General features: G+C 38.2%; 1 protein-coding gene and 1 non-coding gene across 4 annotated transcripts in view; both read left to right on the top strand.

The window, feature by feature from the left end:
* The window catches only part of TMCC1 (transmembrane and coiled-coil domain family 1), a 254,562-nt gene that overhangs the window by 19,901 nt on the left and 208,794 nt on the right, over window positions 1–25,867 (top strand). The gene's annotated exons all lie outside the window — the stretch shown is intronic.
* Window positions 2,937–3,040, top strand: LOC116581524. The gene has a single exon (XR_004282087.1). It is a non-coding gene; the product is annotated as a U6 spliceosomal RNA (small nuclear RNA).

Raw genomic sequence — 25,867 nt, 5'->3', positions numbered from 1 at the left:
TGTTTACAGTCTCATTATAAAGAATGCAGTTCAGAAACAGCCAGGTGGGGAGATGTGTAGGGCAAGTATGGGGAGCTTCCCTGCCCTCTCTCTGCATCAGTGTGATCACTCATTCAGAAGCTCTTCAAACCCTGTTGTTGAGGGGTTTTTGAGAAGGTTCTGTTTCCTAGGAATGATGGGGTAATAAATAAATCATCAGCATTGGTAGTTAACTTATTCACCAGCCTCTCCCTTTCCCCATATTGAGGGGTGGGGCCTGAAAGTTTTAACCCTCAAATCCTGTGGTTTGTCTCTCTGACAACCAGTTCCCATCTTGAGCTATGTAGGGGTCCACCAGAAGTCACCTCATTAGCATAAACTGCAGTGTGGTTGAAAGACTTGTTATGAATAACAAAAGGCACACTCCTATCACTCATAAAATTCCAAGGGTTTTAGGAGTTCTTTGCCTGGAATGAGGGACAACATCCAAACACAGTTGACCCTCAGAAAACGGGTGTAAACTTAATGCAGGTCTGCTTACACGTGGGTGGGTTTTTTCTGTGTGTTTGATAAAAACATTATAGTACTATAAATGTGTTTTTTCTTATCATTTTCTTAGTATTTCCTTTTCTTTAGCTTACTTTATCTTGAGAATACAGTATATAGGGGCGCCTGGGTGGCTCAGTGGAGTAAGCCTCTGTCTTCAGCTTAGGTCATGATCTCAGGGTCCTGGGATCGAGCCCTGAATTGGGCTCTCTGCTCAGCAGGGAGCCTGCTTCCCCCCAACCCCTTCCTGCCTCTCTGCCTACTTGTGATCTCTGTCAAATAAATAAATAAAATCTTAAAAAAAAATACAGTATATAATGCATAACGCATATAATGTACACAAGTTGTGTTAATCAGAGTTTATATTGTTGGTAAGGCTTCCAGTCAACAGTAGGCTTTTAGTAGTTAAGTTTTTAAGGAGTCAAAAGTTATATGCAGATTTTTGACTCTGCAGGTTGTTGGTGCCTCTAACCCCCTCGTTATTCAAGAGTCAACTGTAACTAGATATTGTTTTTTAGAACAGAGGGCTAAATTTCAGAACATTAGTATTGAATTCCCTCTGGGTCATTGATTTATTTCTTTATTGGGCCATGGTGCCACCGTTTTGATTCTTGGTAATGTAAATAATATTTGTTTTGAGATTTTTAGATGAAAGGTGCCATTGAAACACCTAAATGCTGTATTTCTGAGTGGTCTTTATCAAATTCCAGTATTGTTTCTTTTTCTGCCTAGACTTTTGTCCTCAGTTGGCTGTACTCTAATCCAGAGACAGAGCTAATTCTTCAGTGTGATGTGACAAAAACAGATCATTTTTCCAACAGGAATAAGGCTCATTTTTCTTAAACTATTGGGTCATGAGATTTGGGTAGAGATTTTTTGATGGTCTTATTCTTTTTAATGATAAACAACAATTGGGACAAGAAAGGTAATTTGTGCGAAATTTTAAGTTCTTTACTACTTTAAAGTTTTTTTTTTTTCTTATTTACCTCCTTATTTTAACCCACTGAGCCACCCAGGTGCCCCTTTTTACCTCCTTATTTTAACATGCTTTTTAGAGATGTATACACTGCCTTCTCCTAATACAGAAATTTCCTTAGAATGTAAGCCTTAATGTAGACTACTTTTTCTTTTTTTTTTTTTTTTTAAGATTTTATTTATTTATTTGACAGAGAGAGAGAGAGATCACAAGTAAGCAGAGAGGCAGGCAGGGGGCGGGGAGCAGAATCCCTGCTGAGCAGAGAGTCCGATGCTCTATCCCAGGTCGATCCCAGGACCCTGAGATCATGACCTGAGCTGAAGGCAGAGGCTTAACCCATTGAGCCACCCAGGCACCCCTAGACTACTTTTTCTAAAGATTTATTTATTTGAGAGAGCAAGCAAGCATGTGAATGCAATGGGGGTCAGGGGGTGGGCAGATGGAGAGAAACTCAAGCAGACTCCCCACAGAACAGGAGCCTGATGTGGAGCTGGATCCTATAACCCCGAGATCACAACCCTGAGATTATGACCCCAGCCAAAATCAAGAGGTGGATGTTCAACTGACTAAGCCACCGAGGTGCCCCAGCCTTAATTGATGTTTTAAATGTGTTTGAAGATCCATGGAAAGTATTTTGGTAAGCAGGAGTGGGCACTGGTCTAACTCCTAGCAGAGTTCTTCATCATATTAGGCACTTAATAAATAACTTTTTCTAGAAGTTAGAAGCCTTGGTTCTAACCTTTGTTTCCAACTACCTGTGTGACTTAATTAGAGTCTCATATCTCATCTTTAAATTTTTAAGAATCCCTTCTAGCTCTGATTCAGTGACTCAGTTCATTCCTGGCCTTACTTTCAAAAATTTACTTTAAGTATGGCCTTTAAGTCTGTTTCTTGAAAACAAGCATACACAGAGTCAGTCACCAGATAAGTTGAATTAGAAAGTGTGAAATAACCCACCCCACAATGACTGAAGTCACAGACTTCAGTTATTTTGCTTGGCTGTATGTTTTTCCTTTACTCTGGGAGAGTTACCTTGGGTTTTATACACATATTAGGATGGGACTAGGTATTTATCAACTAATAGCTTTCTTAACATCTACCCAAAGAGGATGGAATGGGAGTTTCATAGAATGATTATTTTTCCTGTCATACATATCCCTAAATAGTGTCATGTGCCATATTGTTTGGATTAAACTGTTATTAAAATAGAAAATTGTTTTCTTAAGATAGGTTTAGAAAATCTGGCTTGCGTGGCTCAGGTGGTTAAGCGGCTGCCTTCGGCTCAGGTCATGATCCCAGGGTCTTGGGATGGAGTCCCACATCGGGCTTCCTGCTTAACGGGAATCTGCCTCTCCCTCTCCCACTCCCCTACTTGTGCTTTCTCTCTTACTGAAATAAATAAAATCTTTATTTAAAAAAAAAAAAAAGCTGGCTAGTTGACTGACTTTAAGAATTTCCCCCATGTTAATGATACAGAGAAGGTTAGCATGGATCCTGCACAAGGATGACATGCAAATTGGTGAAGTGTTCCGTATTTTTAGAGACTCAGGGCTCAGCTCAGCCCATGTCTGTTTTTCCCACCTTCTTGAATAAAATAATTTACAAAGAAAAAAATTTTTTTCCTTGTGTTTTATGTCATATTTTGGCAAAGAATGTAAATACACTGAAGAAGTGTACGGTATTATGATTGTCAAACTTCTAATACGATTTTAGAGTTTAATTTTTTTTTACTTTGCAAAAATAATGGTTTCTTTTACAGTGTTTTAACAGTTACGATTTTTTTTTTTAAGATTTTATTTATTTATTTGTGAGAAAGAGAGCGAGCACAAGCAGGGGGAGCAGCAGGAATAGGGAGAGGCAGGCTCCCTGCTCAGCAGGGAGTCTAATGTGTGACTCCATCCCAGGGTCATCGGATCATGACCTGAGCTGAGGGCAGCTCCTTCACTGACTGAGCCACCTAGGTGTCCCTAAGCTTTTCTTTCTTATGGTCCTAAAATAAGGTGACAGACTTGGCAGTTTAAAATAAAATAAATTTAGGTTTAAGATAGTCTAATATCTGTTAGTAAAATTAAAATCAAAATAATATATTTTATTTCTGGTATATGGCACTGTGGAAGCAAAGGAGGGCTGGGAAGCCAAAAATCTAAGATACAGATTCAGAGCCATCATTGATTTAGTAAGTATTCATTGCATGCCAACTGTGTACTCGGTATTGATAGGACATATCTCTTCAAGAAGCTTACTTCCCAATGTAGATAGAGGAAAACATAGTTAACTTTTTGTTTTTTTTAAGATTTTATGTATTTATTTGACACAGAGAAAGAGGTAGGCAGAGGGAGAGGGAGAAGCAGACTCCCTGCTGAACAGGGAGGTGATGTGGGACTTGATCTCAGGACCCCGAGATTATGACCTGAATTGAAGGCAGATGCTTAACTGACTGAACCATCCAGGCACCCCCATAGTTAACTTTTGAAGGCCATTAAGTTGTATTATAGGAATTTAAAGAAGGTGGAGAGTAGGTTAGGTGAGTGCTGAAGTGGTTAGAAGGATATGATCTGCGGCTTCTATTTGGATAAATGTTGGAAAAAAGGGTTAGATTACACTGCAGGTATGGAAAATAACATGAATAAAAGCATGGAGACAAGATAGTCTTATATTTTGTATCTCTACATTTATGAGACTAGCCTAACCTATTTGTTGACCTTTTGAAATTAGTTTTTAGATAAAGGCAGTTTGAGATCGGGAGGATGGATTTCTCTGGGTGGGACTAAAACAAAGGAAATGGGGAGACTTGATTTCTTGATTTCATAGAATGAGCTGGAGAGGGAAGAGACTTGCATAGTTGAGGACAATTTGGAAGTATCATGTTGTAATCATGGAATAAGAAGAAAAAAATACTCAAAAATAACTTTTATTGTCCTAGTGTGTGAATAAACATCTGTAAACATTATCTTTTGATAACGAGTACTCTCCCAAAACATTAATTTTTTCAAAAGTTTTAATCCAAAACTTTAAAAATTCAGAGACTAACCATTACTTTATATTAGTTTGCTAGTGGTTAATATTGAATAAAACCAGCATATGAATTTTGTATGTTTATGGTAAATAATGCCAAGTGTATTGGATTTCTGATCTGGCCTGGATTTGTTAAGCCCAGAATTTTTTTGTAGCAAATAGTAAAAATACAGCTATGGGCCTTTGTATGCTATTAGGAAGCAAATGAGAGATGAAGACTGGAAGCCCAAGGTGTTTTTTATTTCAGAATCTAGGTTTAAGAATTGGGGCAAAAATCAGAGTATAGGGGTGCCTGGGTGGCTCAGTCAGTTAGGCGTCTGCCTTTGGCTTAGGTCATGATCCCGGGGTCCTGGGATAGAGTCCCAGGTCAGGCTCCCTGCTCAGCAGGGGGTCTGTTTCTCCCTCTCCCCTTGTTTGTGCTCGCTCGCTCTCAAATAAATAAATAAAATCTTAAAAAAAAGTCAGGGTATAAGGGCCCCAGAATAGTGGGTGTATTTTATTTTGATCTGCCTCTCTTTTTCTGTTGTTAAGAAGATGAAAGTCAGTAATGGGTTTCTGATAGCTCTGATCGCTGATGTAGCTTCATATGAATGACTCCCAGATCTGCATCTTCAGCCTACACTCCCTACTGGTTCCTGAAACTTAGTGCCTTCTACCAAATTCATTGACATTTTGTCACGATCTCTTTGCATTCCTGTATACTTATGCCACCTCTAGTTTTACTTATCTTGATTAATGGTTCATCGTTCACTTAGCCAACTAGTCTGTAAAACTTGGGTTATCTTCAGTTTCTTTCTGTTCTTGCTCTTTATGTTGACCAGCAAATGTGTATTTTACTTTTGAAATGTTTCTTCTTTATTGAAACTTTAGGATGTACATTGGTTCACTCATTTATTCTTTCATTTATTCTGGCACATTTATCGAGCACCTAATATATGCTAGGCACTGTACGAGGTATTTGGGACATAGTGGTAAATAAGATAGATCAGTTTCTTGCCCTTATAGAGTTTATAATCCAGGCTTTCATCATTTTCCCTGCATCCCATTTGAATTATTGTGAAAGTCATTCTTATTTTTTCTGGTTATAAATATAATACACACTTATTTTAAGAAGTGCAAGGATTATAGAAATGTGTGACACTGAAAGTAGGAGACTGCCTCTGTTCTCATCCACCAGAGATAGTGCTGAAAAAATTTGCATTTCTCTAGGTTTTTTTTTTTTAAACATAGAGCCACAACTTTTCAGCACATCTCTTTGTCTTTATGTCATTTCCTGTTTATGTATTCTAGCTGCTACCAGATACGTTGTTCAAAAGTGGAGCCGAATGTCTTTAGAAAACCTCTCTGTTTTTCTGTCATCCACAGAATGAAGTCTAAACACATTAGCACTGCGATTATAGCCTATTTATTTTTGGTCCCCATCTACCTTTCTTGTTTCTCCAGAAACTGTCCCAAAAGTGGCCCTCCTAGAAGTGTAAATAAAAGGTACCAAGTGTGTTGCATTAGTGTCCCCCGTGTGACAAATAATACTCTGAATAGGGGAGGCAGATTGATCTAAGTACAGTGATAGTTTATTCAGCTCTGGTCTGTGTGCTTGCCCTCTTCTATTCAACTTGGTTACAGCAGAATAAACAACTAGAGCAGTATTCTTTTAAAATTTATTTTAAGTAATCTCTTCACCCATTTTGGAGCTTGAACTCTTGACTCTGAGGTCAAGAGCTGCATGCTCCACTGACTGAGCCAGCCAGGCATCCCTACAGGGTGGGACAGAGTATTTTTAAAAAATGAATGCAGGAAAGTTTAAAGAAGTTGAAGCAATCTGAAATTCTAACCCACAGGAATGATTACCATTAAAGTTTCTGTAAATATCCTTCCATACATGTCCCTTGAAAATATATGCACGTATGGGTATATGAATGTAACACAATTTTACATAAACAGGTTAATATTGTAATGCTGGTTTTGTGTGTGTGTGGTTTTTTTTTTTTTTTTTTCTCAGACATAGGTTTTGGAGACTTTTATGTCAATAAGAGACCAGTGTTTAAAAAAGTATATTTCAAGAGTGAGAATCCTGAGCTTCTAGAGCAAATGTTATTGCTTGGGAGAGTAAGAAGCTGGTCTGACTTCTTTGACCCTCTGGGCTTCAGTGGTACCTTGGCTGTCCCATCATAATCCTTACCATAATCTGTTCTGTCTGCTTACCTAAACCAAATTCCCTTCTATCTTTGTTTTCCTTAGGTCTGATACAGTGCCTGACATCTAGTAGGCATTTCAATATTTGCTGATCGGATAAATGACTGTATCAAAGTCTTTGGTGAGGGCGCCTGGGTGGCTCAGTGGGTTAAGCCGCTGCCTTCGGCTCAGGTCATGATCTCAGGGTCCTGGGATCGAGTCCCGCATCGGGCTCTCTGCTCAGCAGGGAGGCTGCTTCCCTCTCTCTCTCTCTGCCTGCCTCTCCGTCTACTTGTGATTTCTCTCTGTCAAATAAATAAATAAAATCTTTAAAAAAAAAAAAAGTCTTTGGTGAACTAAGATGGTATTCTATGAAGAACTTGATGCATATATTCTTTAAAACCATCCTTCTTGGGGCACCTGGATGGCTCAGTGGGTTAATCCTCTGCCTTCGGCTCAGGTCATGATCTCAGGGTCCTGGGATTGAGCCCCGCATCAGGCTCTCTGCTCGGCAGGGGGCCTGCTTCCTCCTCTCTGCCTCCTCTCTGCCTGTGTCTCTCTCTGCCTACTTGTGATCTCTGTCTGTCAAATAAATAAATAAAATCTTTAAAAAAAGAAATAAATAAAACCATCCTTCTCTGGGGGCGCCTGGGTGGCTCAGTGGGTTAAGCCGCTGCCTTCGGCTCAGGTCATGATCTCAGGGTTCTGGGATCGAGCCCCAGATCAGGCTCTCTGCTCAGCAGGGAGCCTGACCCCCCCCCCCCGCCCATGCCTGCCTCTGCCTACTTGTGATCTCTCTCTCTCTCTGTCAAATAAATAAATAAAATATTTAAAAAAACAAAACAAAACAAACAAACAAAAAACCAAACCATCCTTCTCTGTTTGCTTTATTTATGTACCAAATAACCTTTTGATACGAATCCTAAGGGAATTTTACAGCTAAATTTTACTGACTCTAACTTGGATGACAGCTATAATTCTGATAATTAATTTGTAATTCTGGTTATAAATTAGAATATTAGTGCCATGAGACAGTTGGGCATGAGAATTTGGTTAATATGAACTATTTTTCCCCCGGAGTGTAATTAACACTTTAGGTAAGATAGTATGCTGCTTCTAACTGGGCAGAGGTCTAGGTGTGGTATGGTGAATGGAAGGCTGGATTCAGCTTTGACTCTGCCACTTCTTAGCTGTGAAATCTTAGGGCAAGTCTCAACTATTTTTGGATTTAGTTCCTTTATTTATTAAATAAATAGTTGGCTGCTCAGATCTAGTCCTATGCCAAAATTTTATAACTGAAATAAAAGCCATTTCAGTCCGTTGAGGCCTAACCTGTCCACTCTTTACTTTCTCACGCTAGACATGTAAATGGCCAAAAGTTAAGGTAGGAGAATATGGTGCCTTAGAACTCCCTTGGAAAAACTGCAGAATGAAGCACAAGGTCGTATCATGATAGTTTTTGGAGGGAGTATGGACCCGAGAACTTATTTTGCATTCTTTGTATTATTTCATAACCAGTTCTAGATAAAAATAATTTTCTCTTGGGGTGCCTGGCTAGCTCACTTGGTAGAATATGTGGCTCTTGATCTCAGGGTCTTGAGTTTGAGCCCAACATTGGGCATAGAATTTACTTAAATAATTTTCTTTTTGGAGAATAAGGATATGGCATTTGGAGATGTTGAGTATGTTGATTTAACTAGGATTGGTTCTGCCCTCTTGTCCTTTCTCTCTCTCAGAAGAGTATCAAGATTCAGTGTCATTGTCGTTGAAGCACAAAGGTTAGACTGATGATAGAACAGAGTTGGGAGACCTGTTTTTCTTCTTGATTTTGAGATACCAGAGAAGATTGCTTTACTTATCTCTGCTTGATTCTTTTTACTAAAAGAAGATGAAAATCTGACTCTTACTACATCATATGCTTTGGGATAATGAGATAATTCTGTGGAATACTATTTTTTTAAATTCCATTTTTAAAACTGTATAATTTCCAGTAAATGCACACGTCTAAGAGGTATACATAGCTCAGTGAATTTTTGCATATGCATGTAGCTGTATATATATATATAATTATAAACACCAATCTGATTAAGATGTAGAATATTTTCCTTCCCTCAGAAAGTTCTTTATGCTCTTTCTGGTCAATATCCTTTTTTAAACAATTTGAGTGTGATATTATTTTAAGAAGCCAATATGACAAATCTTGACATCCTTTACATTTTATCAGTAATTTGAGTCTTGAACCCTATTCTAAGGTCTGATCTATAGAGAGTAAGGTCTTTAGTCTTTAGAAATAGATAAGGCACAATTGTGTTAAAATGTTTTTCTAATAAAAGCTTTGATCCATAGTGAATGGGAAGTGGTTTTACACTGATAAGGTGGCAGTGTTGTTTCCCAGCATTTTCTTTTCTTTTTTTAAGATTTTATTTATTTATTTGATAGACAGAGATCACAAGTAGGCAGAGAGGCAGGCAGAGAGAGAGAGAGGAGGAAGCAGGCTCCCCGTGGAGCAGAGAGCCTGATTCAGGGCTCCATCCCAGGACCCTGAGATCAGGACCCTGAGATCACGACCTGAGCCGAAGGCGGAGGCTTTAACCCCCTAAGCCACCCAGGCGCCCCAGCATTTTCTTTTCTGTGTAGACATGTTTCTAGAAGTTTTTGGGGTGTTTGAAAGTAAATTTATTTGGGAAGTTGTATGTAGGTAGGGGAAGAGGAAGGTGTTTAGCCAAATGAATGATGAGCTTTTTCCAGGTCTGTGAGATCTTTTGTTCCTCTACCTGTGCTATTGTGTAACCCTGTAAACAAGGCCTAACCTCATTTTTTACATCTAATATTTATTCACTTTTTTGTCTGAGACACTGTATATGAATCTTTTTAAAGTTTTGCGGTGCTACTTTAGTCTGCACCTCATACTTCAGCTGTTTACTATGTAATTTTATTTACTAATTGATTTATCTATTTCTTTTAGGAGTTTTAGATTTATGGAAAAGTGAAGCAAAGATAATATACAGAGTTTCTGTATACCAAGTACCTATTTCCCTTTCTTAACATCTTGTTTTATTAGCTTCACTGAGGTATATTTAACATACGTTAGAATTTACCCATTTAAAATGTACGCGGCAGTGGTTTTTATTATATTCAGAGTTGTACAACCATTTTCTGAGTATTTGCATTACCCCAAAAAGAAACTCTGTACATATTTAGCAGTCTTTTCCCATTTTCACCCCCTGTCTTAGCCTTAGGTAAACTAACCACTTTCTGTCTCCATGGATTTGCCTATTCTGGACATTCATATAAATCAACTTAAATAAAATGTGGTCTTTTGTGACTGGCTCTTTTCACTTAGCATGTTTTCATAGTGTAGCCATTCTGTAGTATGTGTCAGTTCTTTTTTATTGCCAAATAAGAGCCCATTTTATGGATATACCATATTTTATTTATGTATTAGTGAATAGACATTTTGATTGACTCCCTTTTTTGCTCTTATGAACAGTGCTGCTGTGAACATTTGTATACAAGTTTTTATGTGGACTATCAGAAAAAATCTTAAATTTTTTTTTTTTTTAAAGATTTTATTTATTTATTTAAGAGAGAGACAGTGAGCTAGAACATGAGCGAGGAGAAAGTCAGAGGGAGAAGCAGACTCCCCATGGAGCTGGGAGCCTGATATGGGACTCGATCCTGGGACTCCAGGATCATGACCTGAGCCGAAGGCAGTCGTCCAACCAACTGAGCCACCCAGGTGCCCCTAGAAAAAATCTTAAATTTGAAGTATTCCTATCAATAAGAGTCTTTTTCCCCTCCCTCAACAAATAAATTGGAAACAAGGAGGTAATCAGGCATAACAGAGGGTAACTTGGGGTTTGTATTTTTTAATCCTTTTCTTCTTTTCCTCAGCCCCTTGATTTCCACAAATGCTTGCAGGCATTGAAACATGAGAACATTAAACAAAAAAAAATTTTTTTTATCCTGACTACTAGAAACATTTTCTTTTTATAAAAGCATATGTGAAATGAGAGATTACTTTAAAATGATTCTTAAAGTCCTGTGATTCTTGTATTTACTCTAAATTTTCATTATGCCTTGAAGCTGTTAATGATTTGCTGAAATATGGAGGATGCTGGTCGAAAAATTATAATGTCAGCATTGTAAAACTTATCACCATTTAGAGAGGCAGCTATGGTCGCATAGTTGAGAGGTTTAAATTCCAGCTCTTCTACTTGCTGGTTGTGTGACCTTCAACATATCACTTAAGCCTCATCTTCCTTATCTGTAAAATGTGAAGTAACAGCAAGGATCTCACAGGATTGTTGTAAGGATCGAATGAGATAATGTGTTAAGAAGGAATTTGAGGGACGCCTGGGTGGTTCAGTGAGTTGGGTCTCTGCCTTTGGCTCAGGTCATGGTCTCGGGGTTCTGGGATCGGGTCCCACATTGGGTTCTCTGCTCAGCAGGGAGTCTGCTTCCCCCCCCACCCCCCGTCTCTGCCTGCCTCTCTGCCTACTTGTGATCTCTGTCAAATAAATACATAAAATCTTAAAAAAAAAAAAAAGAAGGAATTTGAAACTACAATGTGGTATACAAATATGAGGTGATGCTATAAAAAGAGGTCTCTAAATCTGTAAAGAATAGTAGTTGCATATTACTGTGTTTTGTCTTAATTTACTGATTCTTCCAGGTTCTTGTAAATTTATAATTAGGCTTGATTGGTGATTTCCTTTTCTTACCAAATTGAGAAAAAAAAAAATGGAGTGGCAAAAACTCCCATCAAAGAAGTTAAGGTTGTTGTGCCCAGGGTAATGAGAAACACCTGCTGTAGCATTCCTAGTAGGAGTTAAGATGCTGCTGCACCTGTCTATGTAGGTGCCCAGCATTTCCTAAAATAATTATTTTTATTTTTAAAAATATTTTATTTATTAGAGAGCAAAGTTAGAATGAGTGGGGGTCAGAGCAGAGGGAGAGGGAGAAGCAGGTGCTGAGCAAGGAGCCCAATGTGGGGCTTGATCCCAGGACCTTGGGAACATAACCTGAGCTGAAAGGCAAACGCCTAACTGGGCCACCCATTGGTGCCCCTAAAGTAATTTTTACTAAAGATTTTTTTATTTGAGAGAAAGAGTGTGTGCGCACGAGTGCGTGAACATGGGATGGGGCAGAGTGAGAGGGAGAGAGAAACTTCAGCAGACCCTCTGCTGAGCTTGGAGCCTAAACAGGCTGGATTTCAAGAACCTGAGATCATGACCCCAGACGGCTGTTCAACTGACTGCACCACCCAGGGGCTCCCAGTTTTTTGTTTTGTTTTGTTTTGTTTTTAGTCAATAATTGTACTCATTCTGCATGTTAACCTTAAAGAGAAAACTCAGTTATTTTACCAGCAAAAATGGACTTATTTGGGAATAGCAGAGAATCTCAATTCCTTTATAGAGGGACAGGGAAGAGTGAGAGGGCTGTTAAAAACCAAAAGTCCATTGGAGTAGAAAGTCCAGTGGGAGTTCAAAGTGTAGTGGCTTTTCATTGGCTGGGTTGTCACAGTCTCTCATTGGCTCAATAAATAATTATTTATTATTATCCTCTGCAGCAGGAGAAAAACATTCTGCTGGGATAGTAATGGGCTTGCAAGGTACCTCTTCCTCATGGGTGTGCAATTGACTACCAGTGGTAGGCCAATGAGAGCTCCCCCTACTGGCCTCCTGACTCCAATTTAATGAGGTTTCCCTTTATTAATGTTCATGCATACCAGACCCTGTTAAAAGTATTTAACATTTAATCTTCATAATGATTTTGTGAGGGTAGGTACTAAGGTAACCTGTGAGGAAGCTGAAGGTTAGCAAATTAGTTACGATGGTTGGTGCCGCAGTACTTTGAAACTTTTCCTTTTGGGTAGTGCTCAGGCTTACATTCTTAGCACATCTTTGCAAAAATTACTGCTGTTAGCTTTCAGCAATATGTTAATTGTAAATATTATATTTAATTGCCTCTAGAAATACCCGGCAGATTTTGGGGTAAGTAAAGTCTAGGAGTACTGTTTTTGTCCAACTCTCAGTTAGAAAAATTAGGAATAAATGAAAGGTGTTGGTTATGTACACTGGAGCTATTTCCTAAATCCCCTGCTTTGTCAATTAAAAAAAAAAAAATTTATTTGACAGCACACACATGAGCAGGGGGAGGGACAGAAGGAGAGTCAGGCTCTCCTGAGGACCCTGAGATCATGACCAGAGCCGAAGTTAGATGCTTAACCCACTGAGCCACCGCAGACTCCTCCTCCAGCCCCACTTTGTCAGTTTTAAAGGAATGCTTTTTTTACATTTTAATTTTTTTGAAATTGTGTGCATTTAATATGGTATTATTGCTTTTTGAAAAAACGGTTACTCAAGTAAGGTGTGCTTTTTAATCAGTTAACAAGGTCTAGGATCAAAATGCAGTAATGTTTAGTCCATTTGACTTTATTTTTTAGTTAACACCCACTGTCAGTGTGCCATTCTTGGCCTCTATGCAGAGACTTTCCATGTTTGGTGCTGACAGCCCGATGTTGTGTTAACCAGCTAAGAATGGAGTCGCTGTGGTTTTGAGACTTAACTTTGCACCTCCCTGTCTGTCCTTCTTAAACATCCTGTAAGAATATCTTAATGACTCAGACACAGAAGTACCTCTTTGCCATGTTTTGCCTTACTAGCTGCTGCTTATTTAGTGAATCAGCTAGTTGAATGGGGAAAGTTACCAAATAATTTCACTGGAGACAGGGCCAGAGTTAAAACTTTAAAGTTCAAGGGCAGTTAATGTTTATTGCATAAATTCAAAACATTGTTTTATTTTGGGAAACTACCTCCATACAGTCCTTATCCCAGTCCCCTGACAACCAGTAATCAATTCTCTATCTTTGTAGTTTTGTTGTTTTGAGGATGCTGTATAAATGGAAGTCATATAATCTTTTGAGATTGGCTTTTTTATTTGCTAAGCATGATGCACTTGAGATCTATCCAAGTTGTTACATGTATCAATATCAATTGCTTCTCCCTTTTCATTACTAAGTGTATTCCATGGTATGGATTTACGAGAGTTTTTTTTAAACATTCACTTATTCAGAGACATCCATATTTCCAGTTTAGGGTATTATCAATAATGCTGCTGTGAACATTCATATACAAGATTTTTTTTTTTTTTTTTTTTTTAAAGATTTTATTTATTTATTTATTTATTTGACAGAGAGAAATCACAAGTAGATGGAGAGGCAGGCAGAGAGAGAGAGAGGGAAGCAGGCTCCCTGCTGAGCAGAGAGCCCGATGCGGGACTCGATCCCAGCACCCTGAGATCATGACCTGAGCCGAAGGCAGCGGCTTAACCCACTGAGCCACCCAGGCGCCCCTCATATACAAGTTTTTACGTGAACATATGTTTTCATTTCCTGGGATAAATGCCAAGGAGAGAGATTTTAGGTATCATAACTGCATGTCTAATTTTATAAGAAACTGACAAACTTTTCCATAATGGCTGCACCATTTTACATTCCTACCAGCAGTGTAATGAGACCACTAATACTTTTTTATTGCTTGTTCATTCTTTTTTTTTTTTTTTAATTTTTAATTTTATTTATTTATTTGACAGACAGAGATCACAGGTAGGCAGAGAGGCAGGCATAGAGAGAGAGAGGGAAGCAGGCTCCCAGCTGAGCAGAGAGCCCGATGTGGGGCTCGATCCCAGGACCCTGAGATCATGACCTGAGCCAAAGGCAGAGGCTTTAACCCACTGAGCCATCCAGGCGCCACATGTTCATTCTTTTTCTATCAAAAAAGTGGTAATGCCCAAAATTTAAGAAAAATCATGCATTGATGATGTATCAATTATGAATTGATATAGTTGTTTTTAACAGAATGTACAATTTCTCTCAGGAGAATAAAATCATAGTTGTAGATTGTTTGCTTTGACAGCTTTTTGTTGACCTTTTTTGAAGAGATTAAAAATTTGGAGAATGAGGAAGGTTTGTTACTAAATTTTCACGCTAAGTCATTTGGCCATTTTGGAATCTTAATAACTAGTGTTTCTTTAGCTCTCATAATTTTTTTTAAAAGATTTTATTTATTTATTTGACAGAGATCACAAGTATGCAGAGAGGCAGGCAGAGAGAGAGAATGGAGGAAGCAGACTCTCTGCTTAGCCTGATGCAGGGCTCGATCCCAGGACCCTGGGATGATGGACCTGAGCCAAAGGCAGAGGCTTTAACCCACTGAGCCACCCAGGTGCCCGAAGCTCTCATAATTTCTTGATAGATGTTTATCTTTCCTAAATTGTTAACAATTTCTGATACTGTAGACTCTGCTTATAACAAGGTATCTTTATTTGCTTTTTGTTTTGTCATGAATTATAATACCCACTGTTTTTATGACCTAGAATTGTTGAAACACCATAGGGAACTGTTTTGCTTACCGTCAAAATAAGCAAGTCCCCTAAGTAACCATCTCCATACCCGGGCTTTACTCAGTCACTGTGAAATAGCGTGGGGTTTTTTTAGGCCAAGGAAGCTATCCAAGAATTTTGTGAATAAGGGTAGGAATTGACCTTGCCAGAATTCATGGGGAAGATGTCTGTCTTCTTGTTTTGTATGGTGGAAAAGGGTTTTCATTCAAACATTGCCTTGCATTCTTCTGCTTTTCTCACTGAACATTTTTTTAAGTGTCTAGAGGTTTTAACTTAAGTGTTATTTTTTAGTAGACTTTTATTTTCAGTGATTTGTCTTGAGATAAGTTGAGTAAGAGTCTCAGATTCAAGATAAACTAGAGATTTTCTTTGCTTTAGGAATTGACAATGAAATGTAAAAAAAAATCAGTGATTTTGTTATGAAAACTGATCAATTTAGATTGCTGTATTTTAGAGTATTCAATTGAGTTTGACTTTTTGATGGTTTTCTCATTTAAATAGGAAGTCAGTAGAAGAAGACTCATAAATAAACTTCATTATTCCTGCTAACGGTACCTTGCTAAAGGAAATTAAATATAGTAAGGATTATGGTGGTGGGAACATGATCTGTATTGAATGTTTTGTGATTGTTGGCAACTGAACTTTGACTTAGCCTAGATGCTGTTCAGTGGTTCTTGAACTTCTTCATATTTTTGTTCATTTGTGTTGTATGGTTTTATTGAACTACCCAGCCATTGGGGATAAAATGTGTAACACAACCTAATGTGATACCATCGCCTATGGAACCTGTAGCTCAATGGAGGGGATAAGTATTAATACTAAATTAAATGCTAACTTAAAACTGTGATAGTGGGATAAATGAAGATATTAATGAAATTTGACCAGATTAGAAACTGCATCCTCAAGAAATATTTGTGCTATGATTTAAAGGAAGAATAGATGTTAACTTGGCAGAGAGAGGAGGGATGGTTGTCCAGGCAAAAATAAGAGTAGGTGCAAAGGTCCTGTGGTCGAAGGGAAAATGGCAAAATGAGGACTCTTAATTAAGGCTACCATGGCCTGAGAACCAAGAGCCAGAGGGAGAAGGAACATGCTTCGAGTTGGAGAGTTAGGCCTGCCCATGCAGGTTTTTATAGATAATGTTGAGAAGTTTTTGCCTTTATTCTAAGAAGAAGAATGAGGAACCATTAAAGGTTTTTTTTTTTTTTAATATTTTATTTATTTATTTGAGAGAGAGAGAGAGAGAATGAGAGAGAAAGAGAGCATAAGAGGGAAGAGGTCAGAGGGAGAAGCAGACTCCCTGCCAAGCAGGGAGCCCAATACGGGACTCGATCCCGGGACTCCAGAATTATGACCTGAGCTGAAGGCAGTCGCTTAACCAACTGAGCCACCCAGGCGCCCCCCATTAAAGGGTTTTAAACAATAAAGGAAGGGGTCATACATGCTTTTGATGAGAACATTTTTTATTGCAAGGGACTGGATTGAAGGGGTACCAGAGTGGATGCAGGCTATTGCTTAGGAAGTTTTCTAGTTTGGGTGAGAGGTGCTGTTAGCTTACTTAGCAAGAGTGGTATCGGTTGAAAGGATAGAAAGGAATTCACTCAATAATATTTAGGAGACAGCAGAATTTGGTGATGGGTAGAATATGAGGGGGAGAGTGAGGACTCAGAGGTTTCTGGCTTAAGCAACTTAGTGCCTTTCATTGAGAAAAGGAGTACTGAAAGAGGTAATTTTTTTTTTAGAGGAAGGTCATGAGTTAGGTGTTAGATGTATAGAACTTGAAGTACCTTACGGTGATAGCTAAAAGATACTTTAGTGAAGGAGAGAACTCTTGGCTTAGATTTATATTGTGTTTAGTTTGTATTATTTCGTTCTTAAGATACCTGTGTGGAAATTGCTTTTCCATATAGGTATGCTTATGGGTAATTTTCTTATCCTTATTCTTTATAATTTTACAGGTTTATAGGTTATATACTGCAGTTTTAACCAAGGAATAGGTAGGTATTGGATGATTACTTGTTGGATGAATGATTGAATCAGTAATTTTAGTGCTTTCCAGAAATATTGTTCTCCTCATATTTCCTGTGTGTGGACAAATAATTAAGGCTATGTTTTAAATTGATATTTGCAGTTAATTAATACTATATTCCCCATCCCCATCAATGTCTTCCCCTTCAATATGCCTTCTGTTTTTATACTAGAATTTTACAAAGTGTGAAGGTGCAAATTACCTCATTACTCAGAAGCATGTTGTCTAATGGAATCAACATAAACTGTTATTTGACTTTGTGTTATATTCTCTATTTATGCTAGTTCATTTTATAATGCGATAAAGTAGATCTCAATATTTTCTTATTCTTTTGATCTTTAAAAAGATTAAGTATATTGTGGGGGGCGCCTGGATGGCTCAATTGCTTAAATGTCCAACTCTTGATTTCCACTCAGGTCATGATCTCAATGTCGTGAGGTCGAGCCCTGCTTCAGGCTCTGCACTCAGTGGGAGTCTGCTTGAGATTCTCTCTCCCTCTCTCTCCCTCTCCCTGCGCTTGTGCGCACATGTGCATGTTCTCTTTCTTTCTCTAAACGAATAAATAAATCTGAAATTAAAAAGGGATTAAGTATACTGAATTTTTTGTGTTTTCTTTTATAGCTAATTTGCCTCCATTTCAACTGAGTGGATTTTTTTTGGACAGAATTTATAGGACAGTCTTTTTCTACTCACCCTGCTGGATGTTTGATCCACTCAACTGACAGCTTTATTTCTTTTTCCTCAAAAGCCAGAACTAGCATATAGGAAGGAAAGGAACATATGCTGGAGCCAAGGGCTGGTGCTACCTAGGCCTGTGGGAGTGCATATTTAGAATCTTTGCAATTAGTTGGCCTGGATCTGTCAAAATAGGTTTGGTTGGCTCCAGCTGTGCAGTGGTTTATTTATATGCTTCTGAGTAGTGACCTGGGAATGGATGCATTTTGAATACAGTTTGGAAAATTGTTGCTTAGGTTGCTTTGGGAGGGGTAAAAACAAAACAAAACAAAACAACCCCGAGAAACCCCACTGTTGAACAGGTCTTAGGTTCACTCGTTTAATTTTCTGCAAATGCTGTCTAGTGATTGAACTTTTGCTTCATCTCAGCAGCAAATGCCATATTCTCGATGCAGGTTATTTCACGAATGTACTCTGTGTTATAGGAAGACAAAATGGGAAATTAAGTATCTGTATTTTAGCTCTGGCCTAAGCAGATATTGTTAACATGTGTGTTGGATATAAACTAGGCTTTCCTTTGGTTTTAGGGACTAAGATATTACAGTGTCTTACATTTTTAAGGCACTCAAACATTTGTAACTTTAGTTGCTTTGTAAGAAAGGATATGCAAAAGAGTAAGACATTACATATTTGAACAGTGTAGGTAGAAGAACGTGAATTGAGGAGGTAGTAGATCCCTTTACATTTTTTTAAGGGTTTAGACTTTGTTACAGATTTTGCACCTATCTTTAATAAAAAAAAAAAATACAGACATTTCAGTAGATACCAGTAGTCTTGAAATGTTACCTAATCTGAATGTTAATTAGATAGAATTTACAGTTCTGCAATAAATGTAGTTCTTTCTAATGTGCTTGTGTGTATGTCTATATACATTTTGATATATGTATATATATGTGTATATGTGTATATTAAATATAATCCTTCCTAAATCTTACTCTGCTAAATTTAATTTATGATCATGATATGGTATATCTTCATCAGTAGTTAAAAAAAAAAAAAAGTAATACCAGCTAACACTTAGTGTTTGGTTATTTTGTGCCAGGCACTGTGTAGAGGGCTTTCCATACAGAGTCTTTTATTCTTCACAATAACTCTATGGAATGAGAAATATTTTAATCCACACCTTAGAGATAAATTAAGTAATAGCTCAAGGACCCATAATTAGTAGGTGAGTGAGCCATAGTAGCAGAAGTATTGCATGTTTAAAATTCTACTTCATTTGGGGTGCCTGGGTTCACTTAGTCAAGTGTTTGACTTCAGCTCAGGTCTTGATGTCAGGGTCCTGGGATTGAGCCCCTCATGGGGCTCCTCGCTCAGCAGGGAGTCTGCTTGTCTGTCTCCCTCTGCCCCTCCCCCTGCTTGTGCTCCTTCTCAAATAAAATAAAAATCTTTAAAAAAAATTCTACTTCATTTAAGAAATACTGAAAATTTTTGTATAAACATATACTTTCAGTATACCATTTTGTTTCAGCTTTGAAAAAATTTATATCTTTAGAATTATTGAGGATCATGCAAAAGAAATTATTTAGAGCTACAGAAAATCTCTTTTGTTTTAATCTTAATGTTTCATTTGCTCATTATTGAGGGGAATTACAGCGGTATAAGTATTTCCAGATTAGTAAAGTTTACCTCTTGAAAAGTATAATTTTGAAAGAAATTAGCTGTTCTAGAACAATAATTTTTCTAAAATGTGTGTTCCTTTTTAGCCTTGTAGGAAAAATTTTTTCACCCTTTTAAAGATAGTATTCTATGTATAATGGAATCTGTTCTTGTTAACTCAGGGCTTTCATTAGGACCATCAATTAATTTTTAATGCAATACTCTCTTCCTTCTCCTTTGCTCCAAGTTCTCTTATTTGTATGCACTGCTTATAATCCTCCCTTTATTAAAATAAATAAACTTGTCAGAATTGTATATAAATCAAGAGTTAAATAGACCTCTCCTGTAAAGAAACATGCAGTCTATTAGATTCTGGGAGAAAAAAGAAACTATTGCTATTAATAGTTACTATTGCCGCTATTAATTGGGTACTTCGTAGATGGCTGACATGATTTTTATGTATTATTTCTTTTAATCCTTACAACAGCCATATGAAGTTGATATTATTATCCTGTTGTTATAGAAAATGAGACTGAGTCTTAGTCAAGACTCCCTTTGCTGGTAGTTACTGAAACTAATACTCAAATATAGGGCTGTTTTATTCAATGCCTAGATTCTTATTTCCTATTCCGTACTGATTGCGTTTTTTTTCCTTCTTGTCTCACAACTCTGGGCTCACTGTTGAGTATGTAGATGTTCAAAACTAGGGTTTCTTTCTTTCTTTTTTTTTTTAAAGATTTATTTGAGGGCGAGAGAAAGTCAGAAGAGAGAGGAGCTGAGGGAGAGGGACAAGCGGATTGTGCTGAGCGCAGAGCCTGACTCTTGCGGCATCGCGATCCTGAGATCATGGATAAGTCTGTTGCTTGACCTACTGAGCCACCCAGATGCCCCCAAACTAATGTTTATCACTTCATTACATTTGTTTTATAGTTTTTGTGTTTTTCTTTTTTTTAATTTGATAGGGAGAGAGAGATCACAAGTAGGCAGAGAGGCAGGCGGGGGTAGGGTGGGAAGCAGGCTTCCGGCTGAGCAGAGAGCCTGATGCGGGGCTCCATCCCAGGACCCTGAGATCATGACCTGAGCCGAAGGCAGAGGCTTAACCCACTGAGTCACCCTGGCACTCCTTGTTTTGTAGTTTTAATGAAGTACAGTTAACATGCAGTGTATTGCGCATATTTAAATTGTTTAATGAGTTTTCATGTATGTATATGCTTTTTTTTTTTTTTTTTTTTTGGTAAGATTTATTTTTATTTGAGAGAGAGTGAGCACAGGGGAAGGGATAGTGGGGGAGGGAGAGAGTGTCCCAAGCAGACTCCATGCTGAGCCCAGAGCCCCACTTGAGGCTCAGTTTCATGACCCTGAGATCATGACCTGAGGTAAAACCAGGAGTCAGATGGCCCACTGACTGTGCCACCCAGGTGCCCCACAAGTATACAGTTTTAAAACCATCACCATAATCAAGATAAACATTTTCATCAACCCCAAGAGTTTCCTCATGTCCCTTGTAACCCTTACAATCTATTCTTCCCTTCGATTCCAGCCACAGGCACTATAACTAACCACTATAGATTAGTTTTATATGTAGACATACATATAAATGCATTTTATATAAATAATTTTACGTAAATGGAATAATAAAGTCTGTATTCTTTTTTGCTTGGCTACTTTCACTCAGTCTAATGCTTTTGAAATTCATCCATGTTAGTGCATGTATTGATAGGGTTTTTTTTTTCCCCCTTTCTGTTGTTGAACAGTATACTACTGTCTGGATTTGTTTATCCATTTCCCTGGACATTGGGATATTTCTAGTTTAGCGATATTACAAATAAAGCTGCTGTAAATGTCTGTGTACAAGTCTTTGCGTGTTTGTATGTTTTCTTTTTCATGGGTAAAAACCTAGGAATGGAATAGATGGGTCATATGGTAGGTATTTGTTAAATTTTTTAAGAAAATTGCTGTATTAGTTTCCTGTTGTTGTAACAAATGACCACAAACTTAGTGGCTTAAAACAACACATATTTATTAACTTCTAGGGGGTCAGAAGTTTGAAATGGGTTACACTAGGTTAAAAATGGAGATATTGGTAAGGCTCTGCTCCTGGAGACTTGAGGGGGAAATCTCTTTCCTTTCCTTTTCCAGCTTCTAGAGGCTGCCCATACCTCTTGGTTCCTGATCTCCCCCCCGCCATGATTTTATTTATTCACTTGACAGAGCACAAGCAGGGGTAGTGGCAGGCAGAGGGGGTGGGGGAAGCAGGCTCCCAGCTGCGCAAGGAGCCTGTTGTGGAGCTAGATCTCAGGGCTCTGGGATCACGACCCAAGCTGAAGGCCCCTGCTCAATGACTTTGCCACCGAGGTGTCCCCATCACCTGCTTCTGTCTTTAAAACTGCAGTCATATCCCACCAACCTCTGGTTCTGTTGTCCCATTTCTGACTCTCTTGCCTCCCTCTTTCACTTAAAAGGCCCCTTGTGATCATGTTGGACTCGCTAGGATAATGCAGGATAATCTCCCAGTCTCAAAATCCTTGACTTAATCACATCTGCCTACTACACTGCCATCCCTTTCCCCAAAGTGGTTGTACCATTTTGCATTCTCACTGGGAGTGTCTGAGAGCTCCATTTGCTCCACATCATCTCCAATACTTAGTTTGAGCAGTTTTTTAAGATCACTTTTTTTCATAAAAAGAATTTAAACTTTGTTGAAATAATTTTAGTTTTACAAAAAAGTTGCAAAACTACTCTCTCTGACAAATAAAATCTTTTTTAAAAAGTGGGGGAATGCCTGGGTTGCTCAGTAGGTTAGCAGCTGCCTTTGGCTCAGGTCATGATCCCAAGGTCTTGGGATTGAGCCCTGTATTGGGCTCCCTGCTCTGTGGGGAGTCTGCTTCTCCCTCTGTCTGCCACTCCCCCTGCTTGTACTCTCTTGCTCTGTCGAATAAATAAATGAAATCTTTAAAAAATAAAAAGTTGCAAAACTAATACAAAGAGGGGAACCAGGTTGGCTCAGTCAGTTAAGTGTCTGCCTTCGGCTTGTGTCATGATCCCACGTTCTGGGGGATTGAGCCCTGCATTTGTCTCACTGCTCAGCAGAGTCTGCTTCTCCCTCTCCCCCTCCTTTCTATTCTTGCTCTCTTTCTGTCAAATAAATAAAATCTTAAAAAAAAAAATAAAGTAATACAAAAAATTCTCCAAATTCTTCACCCAAATTCCCCAAAGTTCACATTTTACTAATCATGGTGAAATTATCAAAATCAGGAAATGGACATCAATATAAATTGTTATCTGTAGATTCTGGTTAAATTTGCAGTTATCTCATCCCCGTCCCCCGCCCTCCCCAGGGCTCAGGATCCAGTGTAGTCACACATGTCTTAGTTTTCATGTCTCCTTTGTCTGCTTTAATCTGGGGTGACTTCTCAGTCTATCCTTGACTTTCATGAGTTAGACCAATGGTTTTTAAATTAGTGGGAAGCCTCCCTTGTACTCAGATTATTGAGGACCCCAAAAAGGCTTTATTTATTTGGGTTATATCTATTGATATTTGCTGTATTAGCAATTAAAACAGATTTTTAAAATATTCATTTGAAAAGTAGAAAGTCACATGTTAACAAATAGCACAGCTATAGTTTTCAAAAAATATTTAATGAGAAGAGTGGGATTATTTTACACTTTTACAAATTTTTTTAATGTCTGCCATAGTAGAAGGCAGATTCTTATATCCTATTAGCCCCAGGAACATGACCACATTATGTCATGTTATCCTCATGAGAAGATGAAAGTGGAAAAGGCAAAAAATGTCTTAGTATTATCATGAAAGATTGTATTTAACAAGTGCCAAAGGGTATACAATAAGATATCTCCCTCTAATCCTGTTACTAGGTTCTTATAAACCCTTTCAAAGGCATTTACTGTACAAACTAAATTTGTATAAATATTCTCCCTTTCCTTCCTCACCTTTTACACAGAAGTCAGCATACTATACAAAATGTTCTACATTTTGCCTCTTTTAACATGGTGCTACATCTTGGAGATGCTTTCATGTAAGTTGAAAAGAGATTTCTTTATAATGACTATAAATAGTAGTGTCCCCTCTTAAATCCTTGGGACATATGTTCCAAGACCCCTCGTGGATGCCTGAAAGTCTGTTTAGTACCAAACTCTATATCTACTATTTTTTTCCTATATATACACATACCTATGATAAAGCTTTTTTTTTTCTTTTGAGTTTTATTTAAATTCCAGTTTGTTAACATACAGTGTAATATTAGTTTCAGGTGTAGAATTTAGTGATTCATCACTTACAACACCCAGTGCTCATCACAAGTGCCTTCCTTAATACCCATCATTCCACTTAACCCATCCCCTTACTCCCCTCCCTTCCCGCAGCCCTCAGATTGTTCTCTACAGTTAAGAGTCTTTCCTGATTTGCCTCTTTTCTCTCTTCTTTATCCTCCATGTTCATCTATTTCGTTTGGTAAATTCCACATAGGAGGAAAATCATATGGCATTTATCTTTGACTTCACTTAGCATAATACTCTCAAGCTGTATCCACATCATTGCAAACAGCAAAATTTCATTCCTTTTTATGGCTGAGTAGTATTCCATTGGATATACCACATCTTTATCCATTCAGTTGCTGGACATTTGGGTTCTTTCCATAATTTGGCTATTGTTCATGATGCTGCTATAAACATCTCAGTTCATGTATCCCTTTGAATCAGTATTTTTGTATCCTTTGGGTAAATACCTAGTAATGTAATTGCTGGATGGTAGGGTATTTAATTAATTTAATTTATTTTTTTACTTATTTAATTTATTTTAGTCAGAGTGCAAGCAGGAGGAGCAGTAGGTAGAGGGAGAAGCAGACTGCCTGCTGAGCTTGGAGCCCGATGTGGGACTCGATCCCAGGACCCTGGGATCATGACCTGAGCCGAAGGCAGCTGCTTAACCGACTGAACTACCCAAGCATCACTGTTTTTTTTCCCCCCCTTTTTAAAGATTTATTTATTTATTTATTTATTTTAGAGAAGTGCACAAGTTGGGGTGCAGAGGGAGGGGGAGAGAGAATCTCAAGTAGGCTCTACACTGAGTATGGAGCCCGAGGTGGGGCTTGATCCCAGGACTGCTTCCAGCTCTGCCTTTAGGTCTTTTTCAGGGACAGTTTCTTTTCTTTTCTTTTCTTTTTTTCCTTTAAATAGGTCATGCTTTACTGTTTCTCAGTATGCCTGTGATCCTTTTGTTGAAAACTGGACATTTGAATCAAATAGTGTGGTAATTCTTGAAATCCAATTCTCCCACTTCCCTAAGGGTTGCTGTTTTTTTGTTTTAATTATTTTTACCATACCAGGCTCTCTGTGCCAGGGGTTATCCTGAGGTGAAAATTTAAGGTCTTCTCAGTTCTTTTCTGGGGCAGTGCTTTTCCCTATATATGTGGTTGCTTTTGAATGTCTTAGTCCTTAGTGTCTGGCTCCCAGTAGAGGAAAAAGAGAAAAATGAAAGAGGAAGGAAAATGACACCAGCCCTTTAAATGCCTTGGAAGTTACTATAGCTGGAAGTTACTATCAGCTTAGAGGTGAGGAAGTACAACAAAGATGGGCACCTGCTTCATTGCCACATCTGTCGTCAGAAACAACAATCAGTGATCTGGGCATAGCTCCCTGATAATTTGGAGAACAGGGTTTTGTGTTGTTTTGTTTTTTCCTACCCTAGCTCCTACAGGCTATGTGCAGGCTGCTCTTAGAACTTCGCACAGCTGCCCTCCATGTGGCTAGGTGGGGGCTGGGTAGCTGCCACTGTGCTAAGAGTTGAAGTTGATTGAAATTAACTGCAATTAACAGTCTGAGCCTTTTCCTGGACTTGCAAGCCTTAAATAGACTCCAGGGTTCCAAAATAGTTACATCAGACAGATTCTGCTCATGCAGTTGTTATCTAGGTGGTAGATAATCCTGGTGTTTCCTACTCTGCCATCTTCCCAGAATCCTCTCTTGAAACTTGGGTTTTGATGTAGCAGCAGACACCATAAACTGTATGACAGCAGACAAGTCACTGAAGTTCTTTGTGCTCCAGGGAATTATGGGCTCATGGGGAAAGTGTTTAGGCTGGTAATTGCTAAGACTCTTGCTCTAAAATGTATAATTTTCTAAAATTTTGCATGTACTTGAAAAAAATTTTGGTGTTTTCAGTTTGAGAGGAATGACTAACATTTTGGGTGGAAGTTACAAATAACTATTGAAAAAAAACTTTTTGATGTTTGAACATTTTTGTTTACCCAGAGTATTTGAATTGTATATGCAGTTTATTTTCTTTGGTGTTTCTTACTTTCTCTAGTTTGCTGTTCCTTTTTGGGGTGCCTAAGAACACTGTAGTTTTGACTCTTTAGGAAAATATACAGCTGTTCTAATTGGTCGTAAGT

The sequence above is a fragment of the Mustela erminea genome, chromosome 1 (assembly GCF_009829155.1).
Source record: "Mustela erminea isolate mMusErm1 chromosome 1, mMusErm1.Pri, whole genome shotgun sequence".
NCBI classification, from domain to species: Eukaryota; Metazoa; Chordata; class Mammalia; order Carnivora; family Mustelidae; genus Mustela; species Mustela erminea.
This window is presented reverse-complemented; position numbering and strand designations above follow the sequence as displayed.